This window comes from Lissotriton helveticus, chromosome 3_1 (assembly GCF_964261635.1).
Source record: "Lissotriton helveticus chromosome 3_1, aLisHel1.1, whole genome shotgun sequence".
Classification (NCBI taxonomy): Eukaryota; Metazoa; Chordata; class Amphibia; order Caudata; family Salamandridae; genus Lissotriton; species Lissotriton helveticus.
The window spans coordinates 1202571336-1202589975 of record NC_136061.1 but is presented as its reverse complement, the minus strand read 5'-3'; the positions used below and the strand labels follow the sequence as shown (position 1 = coordinate 1202589975).

At 45.0% G+C, this 18640-nt stretch overlaps 1 protein-coding gene across 1 annotated transcript in view; it reads left to right on the top strand.

Moving 5' to 3' along the window:
- Window positions 1-18640, top strand: part of LOC144823384 (interleukin-18-like) — a 311324-nt gene that overhangs the window by 97216 nt on the left and 195468 nt on the right. The window lies entirely within an intron of this gene.

Genomic DNA, 18640 nt, shown 5'->3' with positions numbered 1-18640 from the left:
TTCTTAGGTAATTCCGCATGATTATGCTACATTGAATTACTTCCACCTCCGAAGAGGACCAAAAAGGCTGTTGTATTCAGATGCATCCTTCATTTTCCCAATAGTAAGGCAATATCTCGACAAGCTTAATGTGGTAAATATTTGCAAGCTTAATATGATGTCAGTGGTTTCTAAGAGAGTGCAATGGTGTAGGGGCAGCTATCCATCACACATATGGTGCACCATGCAATGGTATAGCTAGATTACCATGGACCTTAGTGCAAGCAAAATAAGTGGGCCCCCTCACTAGGGTGACATCTCAGTCTGTCAGCTTCCCTCACCATTTCTCAACTTTCTTGGACAGAATCTGCATTATCAAAACTCACTACCATTCTCACACATACACAACTATTGCATTTCCACTCCCTGCACTGTATTTCTTTCAAGTTTGAGCCATGACCTTTCAAAGTATTGCCAAAGCTAATAAGTTTGGCCCTTGTAAAGTGCATGCACACAAAGACATAGCATACAGGCACCTCATACTCACACTGCTGCCCTTGTATATGCACGTACCTCTTGCTGCACTCACATAGGCATGTGCCTCACTCTGCACTCACACAGTCTCAATGTTCAATCCCTAGACCACTTACCATGCATTCACAGAAGACAATGTTAATCCTGTATTCACACTGGCACATCCCTCACAATGCCCACACATAACATTGTGGCTATCCTGCACTCAAACAATCCACTGCTCACACACAGGTACACCAGTCACTCAGAAGGAGCAGTGTTTGGACAGATGGTGGCACAGGAGACACAGGTTGAGTATGTGTGCAACAGTCTACTAGTGTAATTCAACGTTCTTGACGTAAACTACGCTGAAGCCGGAATGTGCACTGAGGTTTATATAATCCCCGATATACCACACTTTGACCAGTGCAGCTGCCGATGTGAGTCTGATCTTCATGGACTTTTGCGGGAAAGAGTATTTGCATCAAAAACAATTTTCACTTGCCTTTTAGAAAATAAGGTGGTGGTTTTCTTTGTAGAAGAAAGAAAGAAAGAAAGAAAGAAAGAAAAAAAAGAAAGAAAGAACGAAAGAAAAAAAGAAAGAAAAAAAATATATGGCAATTTAGGGCCTAATTATGATGTTGTTGGGAAGGCCTCCGAAATGGATTTGGCTTTTCCGGATCCGATTCTTAGCACTTGTTTCCGACCGAATCGTACAAAGGTCCAAATGATCAAGTACGAGGCGAGGATCACGTACGTGTTGACCGAATCGTTTCCGGACCCAAACCGCTCCGTATGACTTGTTTGTAGCGGAATCATGCCACGCAACGGAGTCAAATTCCGACCAAGCAAATACGATGCACGATCCGGATAGTCGCTTCGCCTAGGTCTCAGCGGCACAAAACAGCTGTCGGAAGTGAACTTTGAGTGCCGTAGCAGGCCCCCCTTTACCCGGGGCCCTCTGAATCTGTCACCGGCGTGTGCCCATGGGTCCCCCCGATCCAGGCATGCACAGTGTTGTGGTCACCAAGGGGTGCCCGCCACAGGGTGTACACTTTTCCCCACCCACCCCTTTTCTGCTCTGGGAGCCTGTGTATGCGTCTGTACACGGGCTCATAACTCACAAAAGAAGGGAGAGGGTCAATAACTCTCCACTACCCCAAACCCCCTAGTATAACATGTTAACACAAATAGGGGTAGAGAGGAACAACACCTGACACACATCCAATAACAGGTGTGTAGTGACAAAACTTGTGTGTTTTGAAAACTGCCCTCACTCCCACACAAATGTGTGTGACATGCTTCATCATCAGGTCTGCTAGCAAAACGCCCTGGCGCAGCCACACACAGGACAGAGCATAGGGAGGGGGAGACACAAGACAACATAAAAGTGACAGAACAGTGATAACAAAGTGAGTGTCACCCTGTGACTGGGTACCGTGATAGAACAAAGTTTCGCGTTAGAAAGTGCTTAAAACTGGCTCATGGATACCTTTTAGACCTCTATTCATAGGTTCCACGGCCTGGATTTAAATAGTGAAGGATGGGAAGTGTTTAAAGAGAATGTCAAGTTCACAAAACACCCCTCCTTAAACTGCCAGTGCCAACATGTTTTGACCGTCTGACTGTGCCCCTGGTAAGCAGGTCAAGCCGGTCTTTATCAGGATGTCTCCCCCCCCTAGTCCACTCTCCCACCTTACCTCAATCAGGCAAATAGATGGAGTGAAATAATCATAGTCGATCAGAAACGTGTGGAGGTGAATCCCACCATCACGGGATACAAATACTGAGAAGAAACACAAAAACGATATACCCATATGCTACAACCTATTGCACATGTTATTTCAAACATCCAATCTCATAGGTATGTATCTTTATGTGTCCCTCCCTCCTACTGGGTTTTTAAGCTGTTGTTTTAAACAGACCCTCACCTTGGCTTATATGAATAATAACTGCCCTCCGTGCCATAATATGGTATCTCCTGTTTGAAATCAAATTAAAATGTATTGCTGCTAAAAACCCTCCGTTTCCTCTTATAGTAAAGCCAGCTATTGTTGTTAAAACAAGTTTATACATGAGAGTATAAACAGTCACACCCCAATGTTATGGCGAAGTTATCGAGTTTATTAATGAAGTAAACTCGAAAAGGCGCCATGGAGGGGGAACTCTAAAGAACACAACCTGTGTTCGAGAAGAGAAATGAGCAGACCCGTTAGTAGTTTAACAGGAGGAAGCCATGGACTCTATTTCCGGAGTCAAGCCGGAGCCTCCTTTATACAAAAGTAGTTAACTCAAGGGTTAAATCAAGGTGGTAAGAACACCCTGAGCAGTACCACCCCAACTCCTTACTGTTCCGATGGACTTTCACACCAGTCGTGCCTTCTCCTGTGGCGCCGCGTAGGGTAGTCTGGAAAAGACATCTCTGCCATAATATGAGCCTCTTCCGCATATGCCCCTTGCTCCACCTTGACTAGAGCGCATGCACAAAGGTGCATGCTCACGTATGGGGCCGCTGGAAGCCGCAGTGTCACAAAGTTGTTACCATGGCACCGCTGGAATGATCGCGCTGATTGTAAAAAGTATGTCACTCAGGCAGTAAATGCAGTTGACTGGACCCAGTCCGGTCGTAGGTGCACTTGACACGTTATTTCCTAACAATCACTACATATAGGTAAACATCTACATCGGTAGTGTTAAAACATTGTTTTAACACCCGAGCGTCCCCCATGAGTAGCTAATCATGCTGTGCCACATCTTTTTGGGTACTCTTGCCTCACCCATTCTAAAGAAAAAATATTTTGCAAGTCATAAAGAGACAAATCAAAAAAGTATATTTAGCTAGAGTAGGGGAAGAGGTCACCGTAGAGTTTAAACATGACAGCTTCCCTCGTGCTCCTTCTAATATGTCCAAGATATACTGGAAACATTTTTACCAGTACATCACGTCAGACAAAAGCAATCCACAGAATGAACAACCAAACATCCGGCATATCCATAATGAATATCCCGGACTTCATCCCCAAGAAGAAGGGATGGAAGATGAACTTAACAGTCTGCAACAACATTGTTAGTAGCAGATGGAGTGTGTATACTTTATACCTACAATAGAGGAATACATATGGGGAATCACCTGCTAAGGGCATGCCACGGAATGTCATCATTTAGCCCCACAATGTGGCTCTTCAGCCGGTAGACCCATTTCTGTTCCCTCAGCAGGAGAGCTCTGTTGTCATCCGCCACATGCATTCCCAATTGTAGTTTTTCGATGACAGTCTACTGCAGATCTTCTGTGGTGTGCCCTGCCTCTAGGAAGTGTGTAGTCAACTTCGTATTAGACCTGCCACATCTAATAGTGCTACGATGTTCCGTGATATCAGTCTTCACCTTTCTGCTAGTCATGCCTACACACTGTTTGTGACATGGGCACGTAATCAAATAAATAACCCCCTGCGAGTTACAATTGGTATGGGATCTCTGTTCCCAAGGGGAAGACAGACCCATATCAATGCACTTGGTGTTGGAGGTTAGGTGGCATACACTGCATGAGCCACACCTTGTATGGCCCGTCAACCTAGGCAGGCCTGTGGTTATAACAGTTCCCCCGGTCTTTTGTGGTGCCCGTGGTCTGGTGTGAACCAATAAATCCTTTAGATTTTGGCTCCTTTTGAAAGAAAAGAGCGGTTTGTCCATGTTCAAACCACCAGAATTCAGGATATTCCAATTCCTTAGCACTGTCCGTCTGATCTGTTGTGAGGCAGAGTTGAATGTCGATACAAACACTGGTTTGTCCATTACAGGTCTGATGGTTTTAGACATTAATGCTTCTCGATCGACATTAGTGGCTCTCTTCCTGGCTCATTTGATCACCCTATCGGGGTACCCCCTCTGTTGTAATTTTTTAGACAGGAGGTCCGCCTCTTCAATGAAGTCCACCCGTTCTGAACAGTTCCGACGTATTCGGAAAAACTGTACTACTGGCAAGTTATCCCCCAAGGACTTTGGGTGGAAACTGTTAAATGCCAGTAGCGCATTCTTATCAGTAGGTTTGTGAAAGACTTTGGTATGTAATACCCCTCCTCTAGGTTCAATCTCCAAATCCAAAAAGGGTAGACTAGTTTTGGTACTAGTTGAAGTAAAATGGAGTAGGGGATTCCTCTGATTAAGCCATTCTAAAAAGAGACCAGCTGACGGTTCATCGCCCTTCCATACCACCAGGACGTGATTGATGTATCGATGCCAGAGTTTTAAATTCAGCCTCCAAGGGCAAGAGATGTCATTAATCACGGAATGCTCAAAGGCCCCCACATACAATCCCACCAGACTTGGCGCAAAGACACTCCCCATGGAGGTACTATGGGTCTGCAAATATAGGGTGCCCTCAAATTCAGAAAAGTTTTTTGTGAGGGCAATTTCTGCCAGGTGTAAAATAAATGCCCTGGGCGTTTGGTAAGGCCACTCCTCAGCAAATAAAATGTCTTCCAGGGCCCTAAGAGTTTCTCTCTGTGGAATATTAGTATATAAGGCCTCGATATCGAGGCCTATAAGAAACTCTGTATTAGGGTCAAAAGGCATGTCCTTCAGATGATTAGGGATATCTAGAGTGTCTCTCAAGTAGGCAGGTAATCTCTGCACAAGTGGTTTCAGGTAAAAGTCAAAAAATTGTGACAGAGGTTCCAGCAGAGACCCCATCCCAGAGACAATAGGTCTACCGGGAGGGGGTCTTACTGCTTTATGGATTTTCGGAAGGATGTAAAAATAGGGAGTTTTAGGTTGTTTGTTCATCAAAAATTCCGCCTCATGTCCTGAAATCCAATCATTAGATCGTGCTTCCTCCACTACCGAAGCAATCTCCCTAGTGATCTCCTCCATGGGATCTGTACACGGGCCCCCATAGAGTTCAATGGGAGTCTGAGCGAACCGAGTCCATAAACATAAGGCAGCATCATACTCGCTCATTCGGACTCCCGGAGCATGTTTCTCTCAGAAAGCCCTCCGGATCCGAGTCGTATGGAGGGCTTTCCAGGCGAGATCATAATCGGGCCCTTAATGTGAAGGGCATGTGCTTCAATAAAAACTTGAAAAGTAAAGCTTCACGCTGGTCTGCAATCTTGTAACACTAAATAAATATTATATTAAGATTATGCACAATACAGTTTCAAGATAGAGCATGGCTTTGAAGCTTACAGCAGTGGTGCCTGTGTCTCTGCATAAGAAAGTTGTGGTGCAGCAACAATGGCAGCAGATCTGTTGCTTTTGTCATTACTCAATTAGCACTAGTCTGCATTTGGAGGTGAGCTGTTGGGGGATGAACAAAATGAAATATCCCCGAGGTCAGATTTCTCTGGATTCAAAAAAGTCAGAGTAAGCAGGCAAAATACTCTTAATCAGACTACCTGGCATCTTAAAGACCAGCGGTTGCCTACTAGGTAGTTCCAAACATTGGCAACAAAGCCAATAGCTGAGAGGTCTTACGCACTGCCCAATTGAATATATGTTGTTCTGAAGGGCTGAACTAATATGTGAATGACACTGTCTGATGAATAACTGAAGTGGGATTACCTAAAGTCTATTTTCACTATGCAAGATTATATATTATTTTAGAGAAAACATGAGGCTGGTAATACAGCTGGTTAGACCTACAACACACAGAACTAGAGCAGAGGGAGCAGAAGTGCAGGGGGTCCTTGGCCTCCCACATGTAAGAAATACAGCACTTGTCAATAGCATCACCATCTTCCCAGGAAGACATAAAAAAATGTGGTACTACAGTGTAATCGAGTGCAAGTCTCTTTCAAAGATATGGTATAATATGCTACTGCGGGGCAAGTCAGTTCAAGCTTCCTTCAAAGACATGGACCAAATGTGCTACTGCTAGGAAAGTGCAAATTTCACTCGAAGACATTGAAAATAAGAGGGGGACAAGTCCGCCCATAACACTCCAGAGAGTTGGGAGAGCAGGCCGGATGAGGAAGAACACCTTGATATTGGAGGCCAGGGAGAGTTAATGCTCTAAGTGTACATCCTATGTGTATTTGGTTTCCCGATGCTTCGTTCCTCACTGTATCATATAGAAGGATGATTATGTACCCTTGCTGTGCTTGTTTATCTCCAATGTTGTAACCTATGCCAAGAATCAAAAACAAAAAGGGAGTTATGACGTTATATGCTGTATCATTAATGTCATGTTTTTATTATTGTAAAATGAAAAATTAAGTCTTTGAAAATATATAGCACTGAAGGCCAGTGAGAGTTTCCTTCAAAGACATGGAACAAGCATGGCATTGCAAGGCCACTGCAAGCTTCCTTCGAAGACGTGAACAAGTGTAATACTAGGCACCACCATTCATCGCCTCTCTTGGGTGCAACAAGAAGCATTTCAGATGTGGTAGAAGTGTAAGGAACAGCACTGGAGTGTATGAGTGCAAGCTGGATGCACATGCATAGCAAGATGTATACACATAAAACAGGTAAAGCACCAGGTGGTAGTACAGGCTTCCCTCACACCCATAGAACACATACCGATCCAGTTAGAAACAATACAAGTTTCCTTCACATGCAAAAAAGATCAACAGTATCCACAGCAGCAGTACCCGCCTGTTTATAAATGCACACACAACCTCCCCTCACGCACACTATGTGCAGCATTTGACAACGTGTAAGTTCCTCTCACACTCACACATTTACAATATGGTCATCAGTAATGCAAGCTGAGATATCCTCACATACAAAATAGGTTTCACATTCTCAAAAGCATCTAAGTTTATTACAGGCACATAATACACAGTGTGGGTGAGCCGCTTAAGGCTTGAGCCAGATTCTAGGCTCTGGTTCAGCTTAATGTCCTTTTGAGCCCTCAAGCCCAAAATGAGCTTAGCTTCCTTTTTGTGGCTTCTGCCTGTTACCCACGCTCTAACCTCATGCAGATTATGAAAACACCCATTAAAATGTGATGTCAAACAGGGACAAGAAAGGGATACAAATCTAATGGCCGAAGTACACAATGTGAGGAAAGAAAAACCAGGGATTAATCCCGGCTTGGCCACTTGACCAAATAGTTTGATCCTAGGCAATTGTTTTATTTTATTATGCCTCCATAGTACAAATGAGAAACCCTTGGAATACATGAGGATGTGTGCAATGCATAAACCTCTCAGGTTAAACATAATTGACTATAATGTTGCTCCATGTAAAATAAGAATATAGCCCAAATATAGGGTGCACATGACAAATTACTTTCTTCTTAGTCCACTAATGGTATGGTTGTCAGAGTGGGGTGGGGGTATGCATGTTTCTAAAAGCTATCACTTTTAATAAATCCCTTCAATGCTGTGATATAATCTGATATACTAAGGAGAAACACTTTTCAAGGAAATATATTTTTTAATTTTGAAGTCATCCCTGTCCAACCAATGCACTGCATGCTGTAGCTGTGAGGCTGCATAATAAAACTCAAGGCATGGGACTTCCAAGCCCCCATTCCGCCAGGTTCTCTGCAGAGTGGCAAGACTGACCCATTTAAATCTGGGCCTCCATAGTAGGTCTGTGAGTACTCTATCCAATGATATAAAGAAATACCTAGGGATCCTAGAGAAAGAATGCTGCATCACGTACGGACATCTTGGTAGGACAACCATTTTAATTAGAGCAATCCTCCCCATTAATGAGAGAGGCAGCTCTCGCAAGAAGCTCACCGATCCACATAATACCTCTACCACTCTGTGTTGAGCACCAAAAATTAATCAGCCATTTCCGCCAATTGAATCCCCAGATATCGGGGTACAGTCCTCGCCCATGGGAGCCCCACCTCTGGGAGTTCCCCAATAGGGGAGTGAAACCAATCTTCCCAGCGGGACCAGTTTAGATTTCCCTACATTGATTCTTAGTCCCGACACACACCCACATTTATCCAGTGCATCCAACAGAGTTGGCATCACCCAGGCAGGGTCTCGGACAAACACTGATGTGTCGTCTGCATACATGGACACCACATGGTTGGTCTATCCATATATAATCCCAAATGCCTCCATCTCTCTCCACAGACTCTCTGCCAGTGGCTCCATTGCCATGGCACATAACAGTGGCGATAAGGGGCAGCCTTGTCTAGTGCCACGCTACAATCTAAAGGCCAGGGATACTAACCTACCCACTCTGATCCTGGCACTGGGCGCCGAGTATAACAACTGCACCCACTTCAAGAATCGTGCTCCACCCCCATTATCCTCAGCACTTCTCACATATATACCACCCCATGGAATCAAACGCTTGTTTGATATCTAATAGCCCCAAGGCACACTCCTCCTGTTGAAGTACTGGTGCGTGCGCCACATGGGCCAGCCGCCTAATAATACGAGCCGTACTACGCCTAGGGATAAACCCTGCCTGATCGGGGTTAATTATGCACTGCATATATGGTTGTAATCGTGCCGCCATGATGCCGCTGAGGACGTTCATGTCAATGCTCAACAATGATATGGGTCTGTATGACCCCGGGCGGGAGCTGGGAGTCCCTATCCGCCTTAGGAAGCATAACCACTATAGTTTCATTCATGGAGGGCGGGAGTGCCCGACTTTGGAATGCCTCATTATACATCTCAAGGAGGCGATCCACCAATGTGGGTGCAAATTTCTTATAAAACTCGGCTGGAAGGCCTTCGCTCTCCGGGCTCTTCGCAGCTTTCTGGGATTTGATACCCCCTATTATTTCCTCCTTTGAGATCGGGGTATCCAGCAGTTGGCTGGGTCATTATCTAAGCACGGCAGGTTCAGAGCAGTGAGAAGACCTATCATCTCATCTAGGACCGAGGTCGGGAGTCCCGCATATACGCCAGCTAGGTGGTCCGCCAAAGTGTCTAAAATCATCTGCTGGCTATATATAGTGGGCCATCAGCTGTCTTCATCTGCACAATAGGGGCCACCAGCAACTCATTGTGAATCAATCTAACAAGCAGTGCCCACGAAGAATCTACTTCCGTGTGTAATCGATGTCGGTAAGTGATGTAATGGAACTTTTCAAGTCTATGCAACACCGCAAGCAGGTCCTCACGTGCCTCCCGCCACTCATTCAATCTGTCTGGGGCCTCTGGCAGCCCCGCCTCCAACTCAGCCAGCCTTTTCTCTAGTACCTGGATATCCCTCTTGAGCTGCGTCCGTACCTCATAAGTCGTGCTAAGGCAAAAACCACGTATCACCACTTTAATTGCTACCCATTCTATACCCCTCGAGGACACGGTTCCCCAGTTTCTCGCAAAAAAATAAAGATCTCTTCCTCCAGCTTCCCTGCAAAAGGCGGGTCAGTTAGTGCCTCTGTCTGAAGCCGCCACATGGGGATCACTGCCCTGGGTCTGGCAGTACCCAGGATCAAAAGCAGTGGGAAGTGATCCGAGATATGCCTCGGTAGATGCACTATATCCTCCACTCAAAGCATCAGCATCGGCGACAGGAGGAACTGGCCCAGTCTTCTGAATGTCTTTTTTGCTGGGGTGTGGCAAGAAAACACCCTAGCATCTGGGTGCCTGACCCTCCATGCATCCAAGAGTCCCATTCCCCTCGTTACATCTATCAAAGCCCCAGTCATGCCAGGCTTAGTATTCGCCCTAGGGGGTTCACTGTCCAGTGTCCCGTCCAAGACACAATTAACATCCCTGAAAAGGACTATGTCCCTACCCAGTTAGGAAGACGCCGCTGTGAGCACATCTTAGAAAAAACTATTAGCGTCTGAATTAGGGGCATACACATTAATAAAACACATCTCTCGACCATCCAGCCTGCAGTGTAGGATTACATAGTGACCCTCAGGATCCAACACGTGGTGCAGATGCTGAAAGGGTGTCCCTGGGGCCACCCAGATTAATGCCCCATGCAAATCCCGAGAATGAAATGGCATATAACTGCCCTTGCCACCTGCGTCTAATGGAGGGCAGCGCGTCCCCCCAAACGTGTGTCTCCTGCAAACCTGCTATAGATATTTTATACCGCTGTAAGTAGGAGTACACCCGTCTCTGCTTTTCCAACATTGCCATCCCCCTTATGTTCCAGGTAAGGAGTTTTATCAGGAAGGGAGCCATGAATGCAAGCTGTTGGTGTCCCACTTCTGTTCTCATTCAGCTAAAGCACTGTTGGCCTGAGAGCACTGTAGTGTATTACGACCAAGACATGTAATCCCTGAACTTCCCCAATAATCATGTTGCATACACAAAACAATCAGAACACCCAAACCCCCTCCCCTCTTACTGAGCAGTGCAATAAGCCTATTCCTCCCACTATCATGGCGAGTGAACAGTGTCTTCCCCTGCCCTAAGCCATCCCCTTCAGGATTCTTCATCAATGCATTAAGGTTCTGCAGCAATACCTACCACGACAATACCCATGCAAAAACCTGCTGGGTCAGGTGCTGAACAGGACCATTCGTATAAGTGCCATTCAAGTGACTGTGCCCCTGCTCCGGTGCGAGGGCAATACCTCCATCTCCTGAAACAGGACCCAGCCTCTAATGAGGAGCGTGACCCCCCACCACCGCGGCACATAAGCATAATGTGTCCCTCACCCAATGTCATAAAGATAGAAAAAATTAATTTACAGATATTTTTGCAATGATTACTTAAAGTGACTTATCTGTGTGTTCAGAACCCCGAGCTAGCTCTCCCATCCTCTCCTTAAGGTTCAGTCAATATTCGTGTCTGGAGTAACCTCCAATGGAGAAGTGTGGCTCAATGGTTAGAGCGGCAGACCCTGATGCAGAGGTCTAGCCCGGGACCAGGGTTCAATTCCCCGCCTCGGCGGGTCTTGGGCTCAAAAATTCGATGGACCTGATAATTCTCGCCTCGGTGCCTATTCCAATCATGGAGTCCCACTCTGCAACTCTGGGCAATAGCTTGCTTAATCTCCACAACGGCCCCCACAACGCTAAGGATGCCTGGCCTCCACCTTGGGGGTGCCCAGGAGTGGACACCTCACAGGGAAAGCCAGGATGGGTTCCACAGCGGTATTCGTACAAGCGCCTTGAGACCCTTGCGGGTGAGTAGTGCGCTATACAAGTATCAATTTACAATTTACAATTTACAATGCGTTCAGTTCAGAGTACGGTGACCCTTCTACCACCTGCAAGGTGCCGTCCTCACACACTTGAACCCTTTCAGAGTTACTTGTGACTCTTTGCTGCTGGCCTCCAGATCTTCTGTGTTGCCGTCCCACTCAATCCATGGAGTCCACGGGTGGTTCTGATTGCATCTGGTGCTGTCATCAAGACCCTTGATCTCCTGTGGTATCTATCCATTCTGATGCCTCTTCCGCCGAGCCGAAGAACAATGCCCTGCCTTTGTGCTCAATTCTGAGCTTGGCCAGATAAAGGCTATAATGTGTATCGTTGGTCCTGCACTCTCTGTGTATAGTCTGGGGAAATTGTAATATGATGCCTCTCATAATGTAGAGTTACAAGAAAAGGGTGAACCCGGAATCACTGGGACCTGGGTACTAGACGATATGCATTGAAGTGGTCCCAGTGTATTAGCGACTTTCTCATAGAAGGGAAAAACACAAATAGAGAAAATATTCAACAGTTACAAAATGAAGGCAAAAGAACAGTAATTTTCGACCAATGTGATTTAATCACGTTGGGAATAAGCTTTTCATATAGGTAGAAATTCATGGGAAAACAGCCTAAAAAGGGTATCAAATTCACATAAGTGGTGCCCAAAGAAAAGGGAGGGAGTGTAAGATGGTAAGTGATGGGAAAGAAAGTTTGGTGGTGGTGACAAAATATCACAAACAGTTCAGGTATATGTTGATTATATACCGGATAGCCACAATCTAAACATTTATACACATATTTGCCATATAAAACATGAGGTCACAGTTTATTTATCACTGTTGATTGGGTATTGGCAGGTGTTGTAAAGTCGACTTTTCAACCCCTTTTGCTGTAGATACCTTGAACCTTACTAATAGGGTCTTCATCAGGACTAGAGTGGAGTGGTAGGGGCTGGGGACACCTAAAAGAGAAGGACGGTGTATCAGTACCTGATTTAAAAATAAAAAGGAAAAAGTCCCAGGGGTCTGGGCAAGGTTAATAAATATTACCATGAGTGTATCGGCGGGGAGGGGAGGGTCTTTCTCTCACATTCCAATCGTGGAGAATAAAGGGGCTCCAAGGCTCTCAGATAAAGTGTAACGGTAGGAGTGAGGCGTCACCTGTGTGATAAAGATGACCATTAGCCAACCTAATTCGGCAAGCAATCAAAGGTAATTCTTCGCATTGGTATGAAACAAGTGCACTTACTGAATGTGCAACTGCAGTGTGCACAGGTGCATCCTTATTAAGAGATTCCTTCTCACTTGGGCAGGATAGTCTCGAAGAATCAATGTAAGTGAATTACGATCCTGAGTTAATCATCTGAATGGACGTAATGAATCTAAAGAGGAGCAGAAAGGAAAAACCAGCTAAGAAGACCAAATCAAAAACGGAATCCGGTTGGTGCTCGGAAGTTAACAAAAGTGGCATGCACTCACAGGGATGATTTAAAATGGGGGGGGGATCAATCGTCACTGTTGTATGCGAGGCAGAACACGCGGGTTAAATGACATCCTACATTATACTGGCGGGCGGCGCATACGGGTTGGTTAATCAGCTCACTTGGAGCGGGCTGTGTGGCAAAAGTGAAATACAGCTGGCACGCACAAAGGAGGGGTGTCGTTTCTTAAGTATGTATGTAGGTGGGTGGTCTCGCAAGGCAATCTGAAGTTGTGCTCATTACCGTTGGCGATCGCTCAAATGGATTACAAATAGATACATGAGCGGGTGATTTAGCAAAAGAACCAACATTAAAAGACGAGTGGCTCGGTTGACAGGAATCAGGTGAATTGAAACACGGCCTAGACGAAGCGGTTATTGTGCCCTTATGACCCAGGTTGGCGGAAACACATCGGTCACGAGATTGAAATCGACTAAAGGTACTAGAGTGAAGGTGCCTAAATTTACGGTGTCGTCGTGTCAGAGAGAAAATAGTTATACGGTTCTCTAGCACAAAAGCACAGCGGCAGTGACACATCGGTCACGAGATTGAATTCGACTCAAGGTACTAGCGTGAAAGTGCCTAAATCCACGACACCATCATGTCAGATAAAATACAGTTATTCATTCTCTAGCAAAAAAAGCAAAGCGGCAGTGAAGGCTTACCCGCTCTGCAGCTGGACAGCGTCTCTGGAGGCAGCCAGTGCTCGGGGTACTGCTGTTTAATACACTTGGAGAGCTACGCTTCAGGCTTGCACGCGATCATTGAGCGTGACGCGTTTGCCACGAAACGAAAGGGAAAAAAGACTGAAACCGCGATTGACGAGGGCCTATTGTGTTGGTTGGAGAAAAAAAGCATCAGAGCAATGGTATTAATATGCCATAACTAGGGGTGCGGTTGGAGGGAAATGAGCATATCACACTCATGCATCTATAAAGGATATAGATCTAAATGAAAGTACATAATAAAAAAAAAAACATTGGTGATATTGGTGCAGAGGTCACAAAATTCATTGGTAATATCGGTGCACAAATCACAAGCTTGGTATACCGTAGGGATTAGTAAAGAGTATAGAAATGATTTTGAGGCGAAGGGATTGTGGTCCAGGACAGCCTATAAGCTAGAAATCCAAAGACAACTGCAGGATGGCATTAGCTATGCCCAACTACGAACTTACCCCTCAAAGGATTTGGCCACTGAAATCTTGAATCTTACTTCTGAGGCTTTAGAACTGGGTTTTCTGAGCAAACTGGAGTTCGAATACTTAAATCAACTACACCCACGCTTACCCACGATCTATATGTTACTAAAGATCCACAAGGATATGTCCAACCCTCCCGGTAGGCCGATAGTGTCCAGCTGTGGATCTCTGCTGGAACCTCTCTGCAAATACATTGACTTCTTTCTCAAGCCTATAGCAGAGAATACGACAGCATACCTAAGGGACACAATGCAAGCTATAACACTGATCACCGAATGTCCATATAATCCAGCTGAACAATTGCTAGTAACCTGCGATGTGGTCTCCCTATACACAAGTATCCCGCAAGACCCAGCACTGCATGTCATAACGAACTATCTTGACAGGCGCCCAGCACCCATGGAAGTGCCCACTAGTTTCATTATTGACTTGCTAACAATAGCAATGAAGAAGAATTTCTTTTTCTTTCAAGGTCACTACTATATTCAGACTAAGTGTGTGGCGATGGGTGCTGCCTTCGCCCCAGATCTGGCCATTATCTATATGGACTTTTTTTTAACAATCTTTCATTTTCTCCAACAACCCACACCGACAGAGGATAGATCTATGGAGAAGATACATAGATGATATCTTGATGATATGGACTGGAAATTAAATCGAGCTTGGTCTCTTCTATGATTGGCTTAACCGATGTGACCCAGACATCAAATGTACTAAGCAGTCAGACCCTACTAAAATCGCATTTCTGGACATTAAGATCTGGTATGATAACAATGAACTGTACACTACTCTCTACCGTAAACCTACGAAACGCAATTCGCTATTGAGGTACATCAGCCATCATCCAAAGGCATTGCGAGACAACCTCCCGGTCGGCCTATTATTACGGATTAAGAGGAATTGCTCCAAGAAAACAGACTATATGAAAGAATCGGACTTTCTAGGTGCCAGACTCATGGCCAGGGGTTACCCAAAAAAAGGGATCAGGAGAGCCCAAAATAGGGCGTGGTTCAGCCCGCGAGATGATCTACTAACCCCGAGAAATAGACAAGATCTTTCTGTGAAAAGGCTAATCTGTGTGACTACTTTTTCAACAAAGAGCAATGCAATAAAGAAAGTGATCAATAAACACTAGGGTATTGTGGCTGATGACATCAAACAACCAGAGCCGCCCATGCATGCTTTCCGAAAAGCTAAAAGCATCAAAGACCACGTGGTTCACTCATTCCTAGCTACAGAAAAGAATCCTACACTCCAGTCCATGTGGAATCTGCCACCAATAAAAGGCCACCACAAATGCGGTCAATGTAAGGCTTGTGCAACCACGGTACAGACAAAAACCTTCACACATAACGAACATATAATTGACTTACAGGGATTCACCAAATGTAATTCTATAAACGTGATCTACGGAATTGTTTGCCCTTGTGGCCTACTGCACGTGGGCCAAACCCAGCAGAAGGTCAAGGTGAGGATACTTCAGCATCAAAGCAGGATACGATGCCAGGTGCAGGGAGCGCCCCTTGTCGAACACTTTGTCAATCAATGTCACACTCCAGACCAAATAAAATGGCTTGTACTGGAAAAAGCAGAGTTGGGTCCGAGAGGTGGAGACATCGGCTCCATTTTGAATGTAAGGGAATCCAAATGGATGATAAGATTGGACTCCATTACTAACGGGCTCAATGAACAGGACACCAGTAAGGCCCAATTGGCATGTCTAAGTCGATGATAGACTCCTCAGACGTTGAGTTTGGTTCCACCAGACTACTACTCTATCCCCATATGTTGCCTACAAGCCACTATACAAGCCCTGTACTAATTGGTCATCGATACCTTGCATACACATATAATTGTCATCCCTCCGCAAAATGCCAGCTACCAGTATCTGTCTCAACATGTCTCTGTCCAACCCATATGACTGATTAATCTTGTTTTATTTACAAACAATATGTTTCTATTGCCTGATTTGAGCAGTAAAAGCACTGATTTGTAACATACGAATAATTATGTATGACTCTGACTCTGGGACAAAAACAAGTGTTCCGTTTTACGATAAGAGATGGTGTGTCATTTCTGAAATGTTACATAATGCTTAATGTAATAACTCATGCCTCAAAATCATTTCTATACTCTTTATTTATCCCAACGTTATACCAAGCTTGTGATTTATGCACCGATATTGCCAATGAATTTTGTGACCTCTGCACCAATATCACCAATGTTTTTTTTTTGATTATGTACTTTCATTTAGATCTATATCCTTTATAGATGCATGAGCGTGATATGCTCATTTCCCTCCAACTGCACCCCTAGTTATGGCATATTAATACCATTGCTCTGATGCTTTTTTTCTCCAACCGACACAATAGGCCCTCGTCAATCGCGGTTTCAGTCTTTTTTCACTTTCGTTTTGTGGCGGGCGTGTCACGCTCAATGATCGCATGCACGCCTGAAGCGTAGCTCTCCAAGGGTATTAAACAGCAGTACGCCAAGCACTGGCTGCCTCCATAGATGCTGTCCAGCTGCAGAGCCGGTAAGCCTTCACTGCCACTTTGCTTTTTTTGCTAGAGAACCGAATAACTGTATTTTCTCTGACACGATGGATCCATGGATTTAGGCACTTTCACACTAGTACCTTGAGTCGAATTCAATCTCGTGACCCATGTGTCACTGCCGCTGTGCTTTTGTGCTAGAGAACCGCATAACTATTTTCTCTCTGACAAGACGACGCCGTGGATTTAGGCACTTTCACGCTAGTACCTTTAGTCGATTTCAATCCCGTGACCGATGTGTTTCCGCCAACCTGGGTCATAAGGGCACAATAACCGCTTCGTCTAGGCCGTTTTTTAATTCACCCGATTCCTGTCAACCGAGCCACTCATTTTTTAATGTCGGTTCTTTTGCTAAATCACACGCTCATGTATCTATTTGTCATCCATTTGAGCGATCGCCAACGGTAATGAGCACAACTACAGATTGCCTTGCGAGACCACCCACCTACATACATACTTAAGAAATGACACCCCTCCTTTGTGCGTGCCAGCTGTATTTCACTTTTGCCACACAGCCCACTCCAAGTGAGCTGATTAACCAACCTGTATGTGCCGCCCGCCAGTATAATGTAGGACGTCATTTAACCCGCGTGTTCTGCCTCACATACACCAGTGACGCTTGACCACCCCTTTTTAAATCATCCCTGTGAGTGCATGCCACTTTTGTTAACTTCCGAGCACCAACCGGATTCCAATTTTTGATTTGGTATTCTTAGCTGGTTTTTCCTTTCTGCTCCTCTTTAGATTCATTACGTCCATTCCTATGATTAACTCAGGATCGTAATTCACTTACATTGATTCTTCGAGACTATCCTGCCCAAGTGAGAAGGAATCTCTTAATAAGGATGCACCTGTGCACACTGCAGTTGCACATTCAGTAAGTGCACTTGTTTCATATCAATGCGAAGAATTACCTTTGATTGCTTGCCGAATAAGTTTGGCTAATAGTCACCTTTATCACACAGGTGACGCCTCACTCCTACCGTTACACTTTATCTGAGAGCCTTGGAGCCCCTTTATTCTCCACGAATGGAATGTGAGAGAAAGACCCTCCCCTCCCCGCCGCTACACTTATGGTAATATTTATTAACCTTGCCCAGACCCCTGGGACTTTTTCCTTTTTATTTTTAAATCAGGTACTGATACACCGGCCTTCTCTTTTAGGTGTCACCAGCCCCTACCACTCCACTCTAGTCCTGATGAAGACCTCATTAGTAAGGTTCAAGATACCTAGAGGAAAAGGGGTCGAAATGTAGACTTTACAACACCTGCCAATACCCGATCAACAGTGATAAATAAACTGTGACCTCATGTGTTATATGGCAAATATGTGTATGAATGTTTAGATTGTGGCTATCCGGTATATAATCAACATATACCTGAACTGTTTGTGATATTGTGTCACCACCACCAAACTTTCTTTCCCATCACTTACCATCCTACACTCCCTCCCTTTTCTTTGGGCGCCACTTATGTGAATTTGATACCCTTTTTAGGCAGTTTTCCCATGAATTTCTACCTATATGAAAAGCTTATTCCCAATGTGATTAAATAACACTGGTCGAAATTACTGTTCTTTTGCCTTCATTTTGTAACTGTTGAATATTTTCTCTATTTGTGTTTTTCCCTTCTATGAGAAAGTCGCTAATACACTGGGACCACTTCAATGCATATCTGATAATGTAGATTCGGCTTAGTACGGGTGGATAGCAGGAGCATATCGTGGTCCCTATAGTTGAAGAATCTTTCAATGATGGCTCTTGGTGGCCTCCCGGGCACAGAGGAGGGACCAGTGCCCTATGAGCCCTCTCAATATTAAAGAACTGGGATGGTTTGCCTGGAGCTAGCACTTTTGTTACCCAGTCCTCCAGGAACAGTTTCCGCAG